Raw genomic sequence first — 13,152 nt, 5'->3', positions numbered from 1 at the left:
TCAAAAAGAATAAAATACCCAGGAATAAACTTTACTATAAAGGTGAAAGACTTGTACTCTGAAAACTATAAAACATTGAGGAAGGGATTTGAAAATAACACAAAGAAATGGAAAGATATCGCATGTTCTTGGATTGGAAGAATTAATATTGCTGCCAACCTGTTTTCCAAAATGTTTGTACCATTTTACATTCCCCCCAGTAGAGTATGAGAGCTCTAGTTCCTCCACATTCTCACCAACATTTGTTATTGTCAGTGTTTTTAAGTTCAACCATTTTAACAAGTCTTCAGTGGTAACTCACTAAAATTTTAATATTCCTTTTGCTAGTTTATTTCCCTAAATTATGTTTAACATTTTTATGTGCTTATTTACCCTCTGTATGTCTTATTTGGTGAAAATGTCTGTCCAAATCTTCAGTCCAGTTTTAAATCAGGTTCTTTATTTTCTTATTATTGGGTTTCCAACTTGTTTCTGAACTCTAGATACATAAACTCAGATATACGCTTTGCAAATGATTATTTTCCAGTATAATGCTAGTTGTTTTATTTTCTTAACAGTGACTTTTGAAAAGCAGAAGTTTTCAAATATAATAAAGCTGTATTTATTAATTTGTTCTTTTATGGATTGAACTTTTGGTTTTGTATCTAAGAAATATTTGTCTTCCTCATGATCGAGAGATCTTCTTAAAGTTTTAGAGCTTTAGATGTAAGCTTAAGTCTTTGATACATTTTTAGTTATAAATATGACATTTTAATGTTTAAAATTCAACAACCATCCAAAGACTTTGCTATTCTGAACAGATACTGAAGCTGTCTGTCTTAGGTCAGGTTTCCCAGAAAACAGATGATGATTTGTTTGTAGATTTATTGGGACGTGCTCTCAGAAATAATAACTATGATGAATGATCACAGAGGGTGGGGCCAAGGATAAAGAAATTGAATGGCAATGCAGTCCCTATAAATGTTTCAATAAATCCCATAGACAGTGATGATCTTTAGATTTTGTCTAAAGGCAAAGAGGCAAGGGAGTGGGGACTTTGACCCCACTTCCCCCAACACGGAATAAGGGCTGTTCTTTGGAGAGGGTGTCAACTGGGTAAGGCAAGGACAAGTCCTGACTCAGCAGTCAACAGCCCTGTGGTTGGGGAATGAGTGTCTTGGACCTGAAGAGGGGGCAGCTGGGGGGAGGTGTATCACACCTACTATAATGTCAGATTCTTTTGACCCCATTGTGACAGTGAACAAAGTGAGCCACACAGCTTGAGGAGGTTGCCTAGAGACACTCTTGCTTGTGATGGAGATGAAGGCAGAGCTCATCCTTGAAAGGTTTGTTAAAAAGAAACTTATTAAGCTGAGAGAGGCTTTCAAATCAGTGCAATGAAAATTCATCAAGTTAACTTTTAAAAATCATTCTTTGCTCCTGACAGTGATTTATGCTTGACAGAACCAATTTAATTTATTTTTTAAATGAAAATTGTGTTACTGAAAATTAAGCTGTGTATTTAATGGGAAAAAACGTATATGCCTAGCCTTTTGGGATAATCTTTATATAAGTCTATTATATTAGCCAACAGGAGGGAGTTTGATGAAAGTTACAGAGAGATTCTCAGTATGATGGTAGATGGTTTCTGGAAGGAAGAAATGGGCGAGATAAATCAATTTAAAGAATAATGAAGTCAGTCCAGTTAATTAAGGGTAGATTGGAGAAACAAATCTCAATTAATTAATATATCCAAAGCTGATGGTTGAGCTTGTGCTACTTTCTTAAAATATAAATTTCTTTGTCCTCCTCCATTCCCATCCCCCACCCCCTCCTCAGTCCCCAAGTTGTGGACTGGGACCCGGGAACATACATTTTAAAATAATCATTTCCTAAAGTTTCTGAGGAAGGCAATTGTAAGTGGTGAAGTACTGTCAAAAAAGCATTGCTCTCAGATTTAGAAACTAATCATTAATTATGAATAACCATCAGCTTCTTAGAGTTGAAATTAATAAATCTTGAAGCTTAGGTAAAACACTTAGCTAGAATCCTAAAAGTGTATTTTAGAATTACCTCAAATGTCAATCACAATAATTACCAAATCTAGTGTTTTGGTTACTACAAAATAGAATTGACATTTTTCAAAGAGAAATTATTTCTTTTAAAAATAATTTATATAATGACACATAATATATAAATTAATTTATATAGTATATTATTTATATAATATATGCATATAAATTTTTTTTCCAAGAAAGAAGGCCCACACACTGACCGTTACCACCCCCTCTCAGCCCAGGTGCTTTTCTCCTTCAGCGTCATCTGCAGACTATGCCTTAAGTTGGAGGAAATTTCACAGTGAGATGCCTCTTTTCAGGGCATTACAAATTGATCTTTCCCTTCTTCAGTACTGGTTCTCCAGCTCCCTGCTGATGGTAAGAATGAGATCCTCTTGACTCCAGACTTGATTAGTAAGAAGAATATAACTGGAAAACTAACTGGAAGGGTTTCTGTCAGTAGATTCAGATTTGACTGGCTGTGAGGAAACGTACCTTGAGTCTATGAAACTCCCCTCTGTTCCCAGCTACTGCATTGCTCCTCACTGTGCCCAGTTGAGAGCAATCAGGTGCGCCCCAGCAGGGCCATTTTCCAACTTAGATCTAAGTTATTTTCATGGCATTGCAGCTCTGTTTTATGATGTGGGAAGGGTGTTGTGCAAGCAAATGTAAGATTTCATAAAACGTGTAAGCGAAGCTTTAATGTATATGTTAGAAGATGATGATTTATGCATACTTTAGCATTTAGCAAGTGGTATGGAATGCCCTATTGTCCTTGTCAATGAAAATAATGTAACAATGAAAATGACATAAATGACCAGATACACAGAGAGAGCAAATAAAATTACACAATTGAAACTCACCTGCAAAAATAGAATATCAGAGAGCTTACTCAAGATATGATCCCTCCAAATCAGTATCTGTAACTGAAGTAGAATAATGTGCCATGACAGTGTCAAGTTAAAAATAAGTCATTTTTTCTCTACATAATATGATCTGAAAGAGGACTACTTTATTACACAGAATAAAAAATAGGTGTTTTCCTTTCAAGGACTAAAATCCATAGAATTAGTTAACCAAGGGTCCAGCTGCATGTAAAAAATTGTTACTAATATTGATGAGAATTTTTGAAGATAAATGTTGGATATTTACTATTTATTTAAATGTAGAAATATATACAACTTCCTCTATTTTAAATATAGAACATAAATGTTTATTAGTAATGTAATAAAAACAGACGGAGAGTATTTTCCAAGATGTATTTTATGTTAAATAGTCTATTTATCTGATTTGCTTTACACACAGTTGAAGATGATTAAAGCTGGCTCATACATAACAGGGAAGGGAGTGCTTCAGACCACAATGCAAAAGAGTGACTACAGAAAACTCTGGTGTTGGGAAAAGGATCAAGTATGTATACATAGTACCTGTCATGGGAATTGACTGTGGTATTAGAGGAAATTGTCCACAATAACATTATTAAGAAATATTAAAGAAAAATAAAATAAACTGGAAAAATACAACCAAATAAAAGTAATAAGTAATTTGTTACCTGAGTGCCTTTTCATTTCAGGGTTACTACTGTGTATCATAACAATACGATGCATGTTTGCATGTGTGTGCGTGTGATATTCACTTGCTAAATTTTATAAATTTTTTTTATTGGACTGCAATGTTAAAATATCCATCCATGCTCAGTTTCATAATTTAGTGTTGATGGTTAACTGCTCACATAATGTCATTTGCTACTATCAACTTCAAAATATCAGTGATATTTCCACTTCTTTTGCATCTTATCCCGAGGTGAATGAGAAAGAGTACAGAAAAGAAGGGGGTAGAAGTTGAATTAATGGGAATGTAGGATATAAAATAATAAAGAAAAACAAAGATGCCCTAATTCTGTCAATTGCGATGAAGTTCACAAGGCACAGTCACTCCCACTGTAGCAAAGGAAAACACCAGGTAAGTGACAAAAATCATAGTTTTTAAAAACCTGTCAGAGACTTCAGCTTCTGGCCATAATGGAATAACAGTGACTGGATTTACCCTGCCACCTGAAATGACTAAAAATATTGTACAAATTATATAAAGTGATGGCTTTCATGAGAGTGGACGTCAGTCAAATAAAGATAGTGATGCAAAGAGATAGAAAACAAAATGAAGTGAGCCCAATAATTACGTCAGCTTGCTGTCTTGAGAGGTCCAGGATGAATTTCAGTGAGAGTGAAGCCAGGTGGCTTATGGGAGACTCTTTGAGGTGAGGAAGCAGAGTTAAGAACCCAGTGACACCAAAGAGGCTAGAGTTTACAAGACACAGTGTAATAAAGGAGAGAGCTGCACACAGAGTGAATTATAGATCTGTGCAGATCCCCCCTAGTTGAGTATTTAGCTTGGTACTGATTAGTGAATGCATGTGAGGAAGCTACTCATTGTTGAGCAAAAACCATCAGAGGGTGGGAGGACCAACGCTCATCACTCACATAGAGATGGGAACAGTGACACTAGTCAGCTTGAAGCCTTTACAATTCATGGAGCATTGAGAAGATTATTCAGGAAGGCCTCGTCTCAGTAGTGGGGAATAAATATTCCTAGATTAAATGCTGCTCTGATTATGCCTACTAAATGATAGAAACAAGACCCAAACATGAAGAAAACTTCATCAAGACATACTTCAAATTGTTCAAAAAAAACTTAAAGAAAAATCTTAAAAGCAGCCAGATAAAAATAACGTGCTATGTACAGAAAAACAAAGATAGGGATAACAGCCAATTTCTCATCAGAAATGATGCTATCAAGAAGACAATGGAGCAACATTTCTAAAGAATTGAAAGGAAAAAAAAACTGTCAATCTAGAATACCATACTCAGTCAAAATATCTTTCAAAAATGAAAGAGAAATAAAAATCTTTTCAGATACAGAAAGGTTGAAATAATTAATCACCAGCAGTTTCTTTACAAGAAATGTTAGAGGAACTCTTTCAGACAGAAAGAAAATTACATCAGACGGAAATATGAATCAGTTGAAATGAATAAAGAGCATCTAAAATGGTAACTTATAGAAACGTATCTGAAGAAATCAATGAGAGATGTTCAAACAGATTCATAGATAAGTAACGTAACCATTGCATCATATTTAAAAAATAAAAAAAGAAAAGAAGGAATAAAATAACCTAAGTGTCTAATGATATGAGATTAGTTAAATAAAATGCAGGTCAGTCATACAAAGTAGTATGTGTAGCCATTAAAGATATTTTTGGAACATTATATTTAATGTTACCCCAAAATGTTCAGATTTATAAATGAAAAAGTTTTCAAGACAATTCTGTAGTATGATTCCAGGTCTTTTAAATTGCAAATGTGAATTTATTTACACTCAGAAAAATATTCTCAGTTTTCATATTCATGACCTGTTTTATTGCTTTTTAATTATCTCAATCTAGGTTTTTTAGAATAATTTGGGATTTAAATAAGTAAATCATTAAAAAATTCTAAAAAAAAAACGTTATCAGACAATTAGAGACATCCTCTCTGCCCTGGAGCCCATAAAATTATTCAAATTAGCCAACCCACAGGGAGCCTGGGAAGGCTAGCTCACCCCACCCTACTTGCCACATATAAAGTGTCACCTGCAGCTCTAGCTTGCTATTACTTGGTTCCTGAGTGCAACTCCCTTCTGTGGACCTGCCTGGCAGCCTTATCTCATTTGGAATTATAACATAACATCTTGCCATTTATCTACCTTAGTGTCATTATGTTGTATTCCCACCATCAAAAAGAAACTTTAGATCTTTTAAAACAGAAAGATTACAGGTACAGGGAATACTGTTCATGCTTCTCTAGACCCACTTTTTACCATTTGCACTTTGCTAAGTACCTCGGACACTGACTGGTATGGATGGCATCAATAGAGTCTCTTGCCTTCGGCCCCTAGTTGGATTCAGCTCAGGGCACACACTCAGGAGACTGGAGAATTTGAAGCAATTAAAGTTCAAGTACTCACTGCTGTGGCTCTTTCCCTGTAGGGCTGCTGCAGACTGGAAGTTTTCATTCCTCCTAAGAGCTGTTATTGCTAGCTATGGGGTACTGCATTATCCCTGATTTCTCAGAATCTTGCTCATGTCTTTGTAAAAATTCCACTTATTAGAGTAACTTCATGTACCTTGTTTTTAATACACCATCTTTGTCTTTCCAGGAACATGACTAATACAATAATGCTTTAGTTATATAATTTGAACACATATTAAAATGATTAAATATTTTTGTAATACTTGGCAAATAGAATTCCAAATATTCTAAATTAGCTTTTCCTAAGCAGTTTTCCTTGGTACTCTAAGGATCCATAAGATTCTAATAAGTATTGTTTTTAAAATGGGAAATTTATTTTGGAAATATACTTACTAGCATTTCACAAAAGGGTATTAGCATATCTAAAAAAATAATTTGCCCCAAAAGAGCTCTGAATGATTTTCTAATGTTAGGTATACAATATTCCTCCTTTTTGGCTATTGTTGTAAGTTTGCTGGTGTTCAGTTGTTTAAAAATAAAGCTTTCTCTCTATTAAAATATAGAAACATAATAGCTATCACATATGTTGGGGGCTAGCTTTATAATGATGGTATTAAATACATTTCCTCTGTATTAATCCACCCAACATCACAATAACGTCCCACCACCACATTTTACAAATGGGACTCAGTGAAAATAAATAAATCGTACAAATATGGCTAGTGATTAAGTAGTGGAAAAGGATTCAACCTTATTTCTGTTTGATTCTGAAGACTATCCTATAATGTAGCTTCAATTGTAAGAGAAATCTTTAAAGTTTTCTTTCTGAATGTGAAATTAAGTCCAAACTATTTCAATATTCAAGTTTTTTTTTTGTAGATTTGGATCATTTCTAAGCCCGCTCCTTTTTGCTATTCTTTTTAATTCAAAAGGAAAACGAATATTGAATTTAAGAGAAAATGTAAGGGCAACAAAATGATTAAATATCCAAAGTTTGACAGCTGACTGTTGGCATTATTAATTCCCCAAGCCTTGTTATCCAGGCTTCTTTAAATAATTTAATGTGAAATGAGACTCTTAAGATAAACAGCTGTTTTAGCTTGTGGTACTTATATATTAACAATTAATTGCTATTAATTGATTGGGTTGATATTAATAGCACCTATTAATTGATATTAACTGATATTAGGCAGAAAATTATACAAAGAATAACTTAAAAATAGTAGTCTCAGATCAGATTTGTCAAAATTTACAACAGCCACCAAAATTTACATCAGGAAATGGAAAACTTTTTGCAAAGTTTCTTCTTCTGTTTGCTGAGACTCTGACGGGGTTAAATATCAGACAAGCGTCTGTCTTGCTTGTGACTAATCAAGGTCCATAAATATTTTAATTTACTCCTGTATCCACTTGTCCTCTTGTGAGGACATGGATAGCCCTCCATCACCTGACCATTGTGAGTGGAAAAATACAGGAACCAAAGGTCAAATTCAGAACCATGTTTCTTTTGGACACCAGTAGCTGATCTACTTTGCTCATGAAGCTAGATCCCAACTTAAGCTTCTCATCTACCATGCTGTGTATCTGTGTCTCAGAAAATGTATTTTTCCCTCTTTCACTAACGCTTATGTTTAATCAAGCCTAGCCTGATGCATCCTTTCTCTTACCTATCTATTTATGTCTACCTTGTGGCTCTCTCTTTTCTGCTGCATTTTAAACAGAAGCCAACAATGTAACTCATTTCCAACACTCCTTAATTAACTTCCAGTTGATCTTCCCATCAAGGAGTCGCCACAGTGACCTGAATAAAGCACTTAGTCATGCTAATTCAATATTCTCCTGAATTAGGCTGAATCTGTCTTCGGTGAAATTTGATGCAAGAACATTGCATGTATAGAAGCGTCTCTTGTAGTCTCCACACTCTTCTGTAGAGTAATTTTGGATTCAGTAACAAAGTTTAATATTTACTTTGCTGCCTGTATTTCTTCCACTAAATTGAAGATGTAGAATAAGGTGTCCAGAAGCTATGAATCTAAATTTCTAGTTCTCACCAAGTCCCCATTTCCATTAAGGGTTTTTTTTTTTAAAAAACACCTTTATTGTGGTATAGTTCCTGTACAATAAACTACACATATTTCAGATGTACACTTTGATGAACTTTGATAGATGTATACACCCAAGAAACCATCACTACAATCAAGATAGCTAACATTTCCATCACTTCTCAAAAGGTGCAAATTTCAAATTCCCAATTTATCCTTCCACCTCTTTTACCCCCTGGGAACCATAAGTTTGTTCTCTAAGTCTGTGAGTCTGTTTCTGTTTTGTAGACAAGTTCATCTGTGTCCTTTGTAAAGATTCCACGTGTAAGCAATATCATATGGTATTTTTCTTTCTCTTCCTGACTTACTTCATTTAGAATGACAATCTCCAGGTCCATCTATGTTGCTGCAAATGACACTATTTTATTCTTTTTTATGGCTGAGTAGTATTCCATTCTATATATATACCACATCTTCTTTATTCAGGCATTTGTTGATGGACATTTGGGTTGTTTCCATGTCTTGGCTATTGTAAATAGTGCTGCTGTGAACATTGGGGTGCATGTGTCTTTTTGAATTATATTTTTCTCTGGATATATGTCCAGGAGTGGGATTGATGGAACATAGAGTAAGTTTATTTTTGATTCTTTTAAGGAACCTCCAAACTGTCTTCCATAGTGGCTGCATCAATTTACATTCCCACCAGCAGTGTAAGAGGGTTCCCTTTTCTCCACACCCTCTCCAGCATATATTGTTTGTGGACTTTTTAGTGATGGCCATTCTGACTGGTGTGAGGTGATATCTCATTGTACACTAAGGTTTTCTATAAGCTTAGTTTGACAATTGCCAAATCTGATCTCTTTTTTTTTTGGATTAAGGATCAGCGTTTCTGTCCTCCCCAGATGGTTATTATATAGCCAAGGAATGAAAACTAAGAGAAGAACTCTTTGTTGATGATACGATGTCACAGCTGTGCTGGATTAGAAGAGACTTAAAAACTGATCATTTTATTAGCATGTGGGTCCTATTAGAATTTCCCCAAGATCATATTCAGAGATATTAACATGTCAATAAAAGGTAGAATTCATTAGAACATGCTTTCCAGAAGTTCAGATAAACCAACATACACAAGGTTTTCATTTATTCAACATTCCACTATATGCCAGGCATTTATTTCCCACAAAAGACTCATTATATACCCAAATGTCTGGGTATGAAGTGTATGTTGTCTTTTTTTTTTTTTTTCATACCAAGCATTCACTTTTGAACTTTAGGTTCTGATATATCAGAATGTGAAAAAAAATTAATGGGTAAACATAAATTCAATCTTACCACTTCGGTAGACTTTCACTTTTCTAATTACATTAACCTAGGTTGTCTCTTTCTCCTACTCTTTTCTTACCTTTTTTAAAAGTGAGAAACAAACAGGAATTTGGGGAAAAGATAAAAAGACCATGTTTTGTAGAAGCTTAAACTGGATAAACTATACAGACCAGGATAGAGTAATGCTGAAACTTGTCTGCAAAGTTTCATCCCCCATTTTGGGTCCCTCTTAAAACCAGACTCCCATCTATTGTAAGAGAAGCAATTTCATAGGGGTCAATATGATTTTGAACCTAATTATGAGCTTTCACATCACAAGATCATCAGGAAGTTTTATATCAGGAAATAATATTTAGTCACATTAAAACTGACATGTTTTTGAAATAATTTTGAAAGCAATATATACTTAATAGTATTTCATGCACTGAAATACTGAGAAAATTGTAGAAATCAAAACCAATTATCTGAAACAGTTATCCATTGAAGTTTCCTACTTCAAACAGCCCTGCCCAGGCTCCAGTACCAGAACTAGCAACAGATTATAAAAATGTCCTTCTTAATTCTCTGGAGAACCCTCATCACATTCCTCTAAGATGCTGTAATGACACTGCTTTACATATATTTGCTCAGAATCTTTTCTATTTGCATATAATTTTACTCTTTTAAATGAAATCACGGATTCTCACTTAAAATGTACAACTCTGCACCTCAGGCAAAAAAGGAGTCTCAACTCTATTTTCAGTTTTTTTGAGGAAACTCCATCCTGTTTTCCAGAGTGGCTGTATCAGTTTACATTCCCACCAACACTTCAGAAGGGTTCCCTTTTCTCTACATCCTCGCCAACAATGATTACTTCTTCTTTCTCTCTCTCCTTTTTTTTTTAAACTGAAGTTTGGTCAGTACTTACAATGTGCCAATCTCTGGTGTACAGCATAATGTTTCAGTCATATGTATACATACATATATTTATTTTCATATTCTTTTTTATTATAGGTTATTACAAAATATTGAATATAGTTCCCTATGCTAGACAGAAGAAATATTTTTTTATTCATTTTATATATAGTGGTTGTATCTACACATCTCATACTCCCAATTTATTCTTTCCTACCCCATTTCCCCAGGTAACCATAAATTTGTTTACTATGTCTGTGAGTCTGTTTCTGTTTTGTAGATAAGTTCATTAGCATATTCTTTTATTTCTTTTTTTTTTTGTAGATTCTACATATGAGTGATATCATATGGTATTTTTCCTCTCTCTTTCTGGCTTACTTCACTTAGAATGACAATCTCCATGTCCATCCATGTTGCTGCAAATGGCATTATTTTATTCTTTTTATGGCTGAGTAGTATTCCACTGTAGAAAAATACCATAGCTTTTTGATAATAGCCATTCTGATAGTTGACAGTATGATCTTTACTAGCATTTTGGTAATGTGAATTTCCCTTTATGAAAAGATTAACTCTGCTTATTAATATCTATTAGTCTTCCTACTAAAAGGATCTTTCTTATTTATTTAAAAGAGTAAATTTTTTAGTATTAAGAAATTTAAGACGTAGTTAAACATGGTTTATTTTTTGACCTCAGTTCTTCCTCTTGGTGCCTATCTTTTGGCTATTCCACTGCTTATTGGGCAGGTGACAATTCTTAACCTTTGGTTCAGAGATACTCTTGAGTTGATGATTTATGTGTAATTTTTATTTTTTCTTCTGGTTTATTATTATTTTTTTAAATAAACATACTGGGAATTGAATGTAGGACCCTGATCATGCTAAGCATATGCTCTACCACTGAGCTATAGCCTCCACCTCCCTCTTCTTATTTAAATCTCATCATTATTTCTCATTGCTCTTGGGAAAATTTCCCAACCCCGTAATATAACTCAAGCTCATCTAGTATTTAGCTGCCAACCACATGCTGGCCTCATCTCCTGCTACACCATTGCTGTAACTTGTGGACATTGCCTAGAATCATGGACACATCTTTCATTACTAATAATTCACAGTGAGTCAACAGCCTTCTTGGACTTGACAAAGCCTCAACTTAGGACAACCAGAATGAGTAGCAATTGTAGTGGCTATTGTTGAAAACTGGCACCTCAAATATAACTAGTACAACCTGTTGATATGACAAGGCTGAATTTATTGCTTACTGCAGGAAGGAACATCATCTCTGCAGAACACTGGAAATGTCTTGGAGAGGGGGAAGTGTGTTAATTAGTTAGGGCTACTGGAACATAGTACGACAAATTCGGAGGCTTACATAGCGGAAATGTATTGTTTCACGGCTCTGGAAGCTAGAAGTCTGAGATTAGGGTATGGACAAAGTTGTTTCCTTCTGAAAGCTGTGAGAACGCATCTGCTCCTTTTATCTCTCCTAGTTTCTGGGGTTCAGAGTTCCTCAGCTTATAAACCTATCACCTCCATCTCAGCCTTCATGTTTACATGGCATTCTCCCCGTGTGCATCTGTCCCTCAACTTTCTCTTATATAAGAACATCCATCATACTGGACTGGAGCCCACCCTAATGACCTCATTTTAACTTAATTACCTTGGTAAAGACACTATCTCCAAGTAAAGTTAAATACAGAGGTACAAGGGGTTAGAACTTCAATATATGAACTTAGGTGGGATTCAGTTCAACCCATGACAAAAAAATAAGGTCAAAACCTATTGAATATTTTTAGGTGAGTGTTTCAATGTGGGGGACTAGATTGGGATTGTATAGGGTCAAAGTATAATAGTCCAGGAATGGAGGGAATGTCAAGGCAAGGTCTTTGAGGTATAACTTTGAAGATGATGGCTTCCATTGAAGATTTGATGGGTCTTTCAAGAAGTTCATAGGTGAAAAATCAAACCCTTTGGTTGGGCCAAAGACTCCGAGAAAGATAAAGTAATTCTAATGGAGACAATGGAGTAGAAGAGCCATGTTATTGTTGGCGTTTGTGGGACAGTAGTATTGCTACCAGAGTTGCCACCAGACCCTGCTCAAAACTCACTCACCCTTCCCTTGAACATGAACTAACATATATCTTTAATTTACAGGGTATGGACACAAAGAAAGGAAGTTATAGGAAGAGAAAAAGTCCAGATATCTCCAGCTAGAACCAAGATCTGACCTCCAAAAGTCCCTGAGTCTCGTACCATGCTGATTACATTAGCATGGTAATTGACACACCTACTGGTGGGCGTGACTGGGAGTCATTTGTCAAAAAGGACAGAAAAGAAATGGTACCCTATTTCCAGAAAAGCTTTGCCTCTTTCCCAGAAAACTAAAGTATATGCTTCCCCATCATGAATCTCACTCTTACCCCCATTTTCCTTACCCCTTAAAAGCAAATCTCTGTCACCCTTAAGGTGAGAAGTTGATCTGTGAACTAAATTCTCCCTTCTCCATTCTGTGGCCATTGAATAGATCTTGAGCTGCTTCCATCTCAACTTCAGTTTTGTTTTTGACTGTGTGAACTTGAATGGGAAGAGAACCTTCCCCAATGAGGCAGGGGCCCTCAGTCAGGCTAGAGCCCAAGGTGAGGTTCATATGATCTAATTTGATAAGTTCCAATTCTTAGTTTTGCGGTGAGTATGGGCAAATACCTTCAGTTCTCACTCTGAAGACTAAATTTTCAGGGAAACAACCACCTCATTACACAGAGAAAAAATTTTAAACTTTTAGCTTGAGAAAATGCTTGTGTAAGCAGACTTTATTTAAAATACTTTATTTAATTATGGAAAAGGATTATGTCAGTT

The 13,152-nt window shown here is 35.1% G+C and overlaps 1 long non-coding RNA gene across 1 annotated transcript; it reads left to right on the top strand.

The window, feature by feature from the left end:
* Positions 1-1,253: 1,253 nt before the first annotated feature.
* LOC140699764 (uncharacterized) lies at positions 1,254-3,580 on the top strand. Its single transcript, XR_012077997.1, has 3 exons — positions 1,254-1,325; positions 2,274-2,414; positions 3,342-3,580. It is a non-coding gene; the product is annotated as an uncharacterized lncRNA (long non-coding RNA).
* The last annotated feature ends 9,572 nt before the right edge of the window (positions 3,581-13,152 follow it).

This window comes from Vicugna pacos, chromosome 2, assembly GCF_048564905.1.
Source record: "Vicugna pacos chromosome 2, VicPac4, whole genome shotgun sequence".
NCBI classification, from domain to species: Eukaryota; Metazoa; Chordata; class Mammalia; order Artiodactyla; family Camelidae; genus Vicugna; species Vicugna pacos.
Note: the sequence above shows the minus strand (reverse complement) of the source record. Positions and strands in the feature narration are given on the sequence as shown.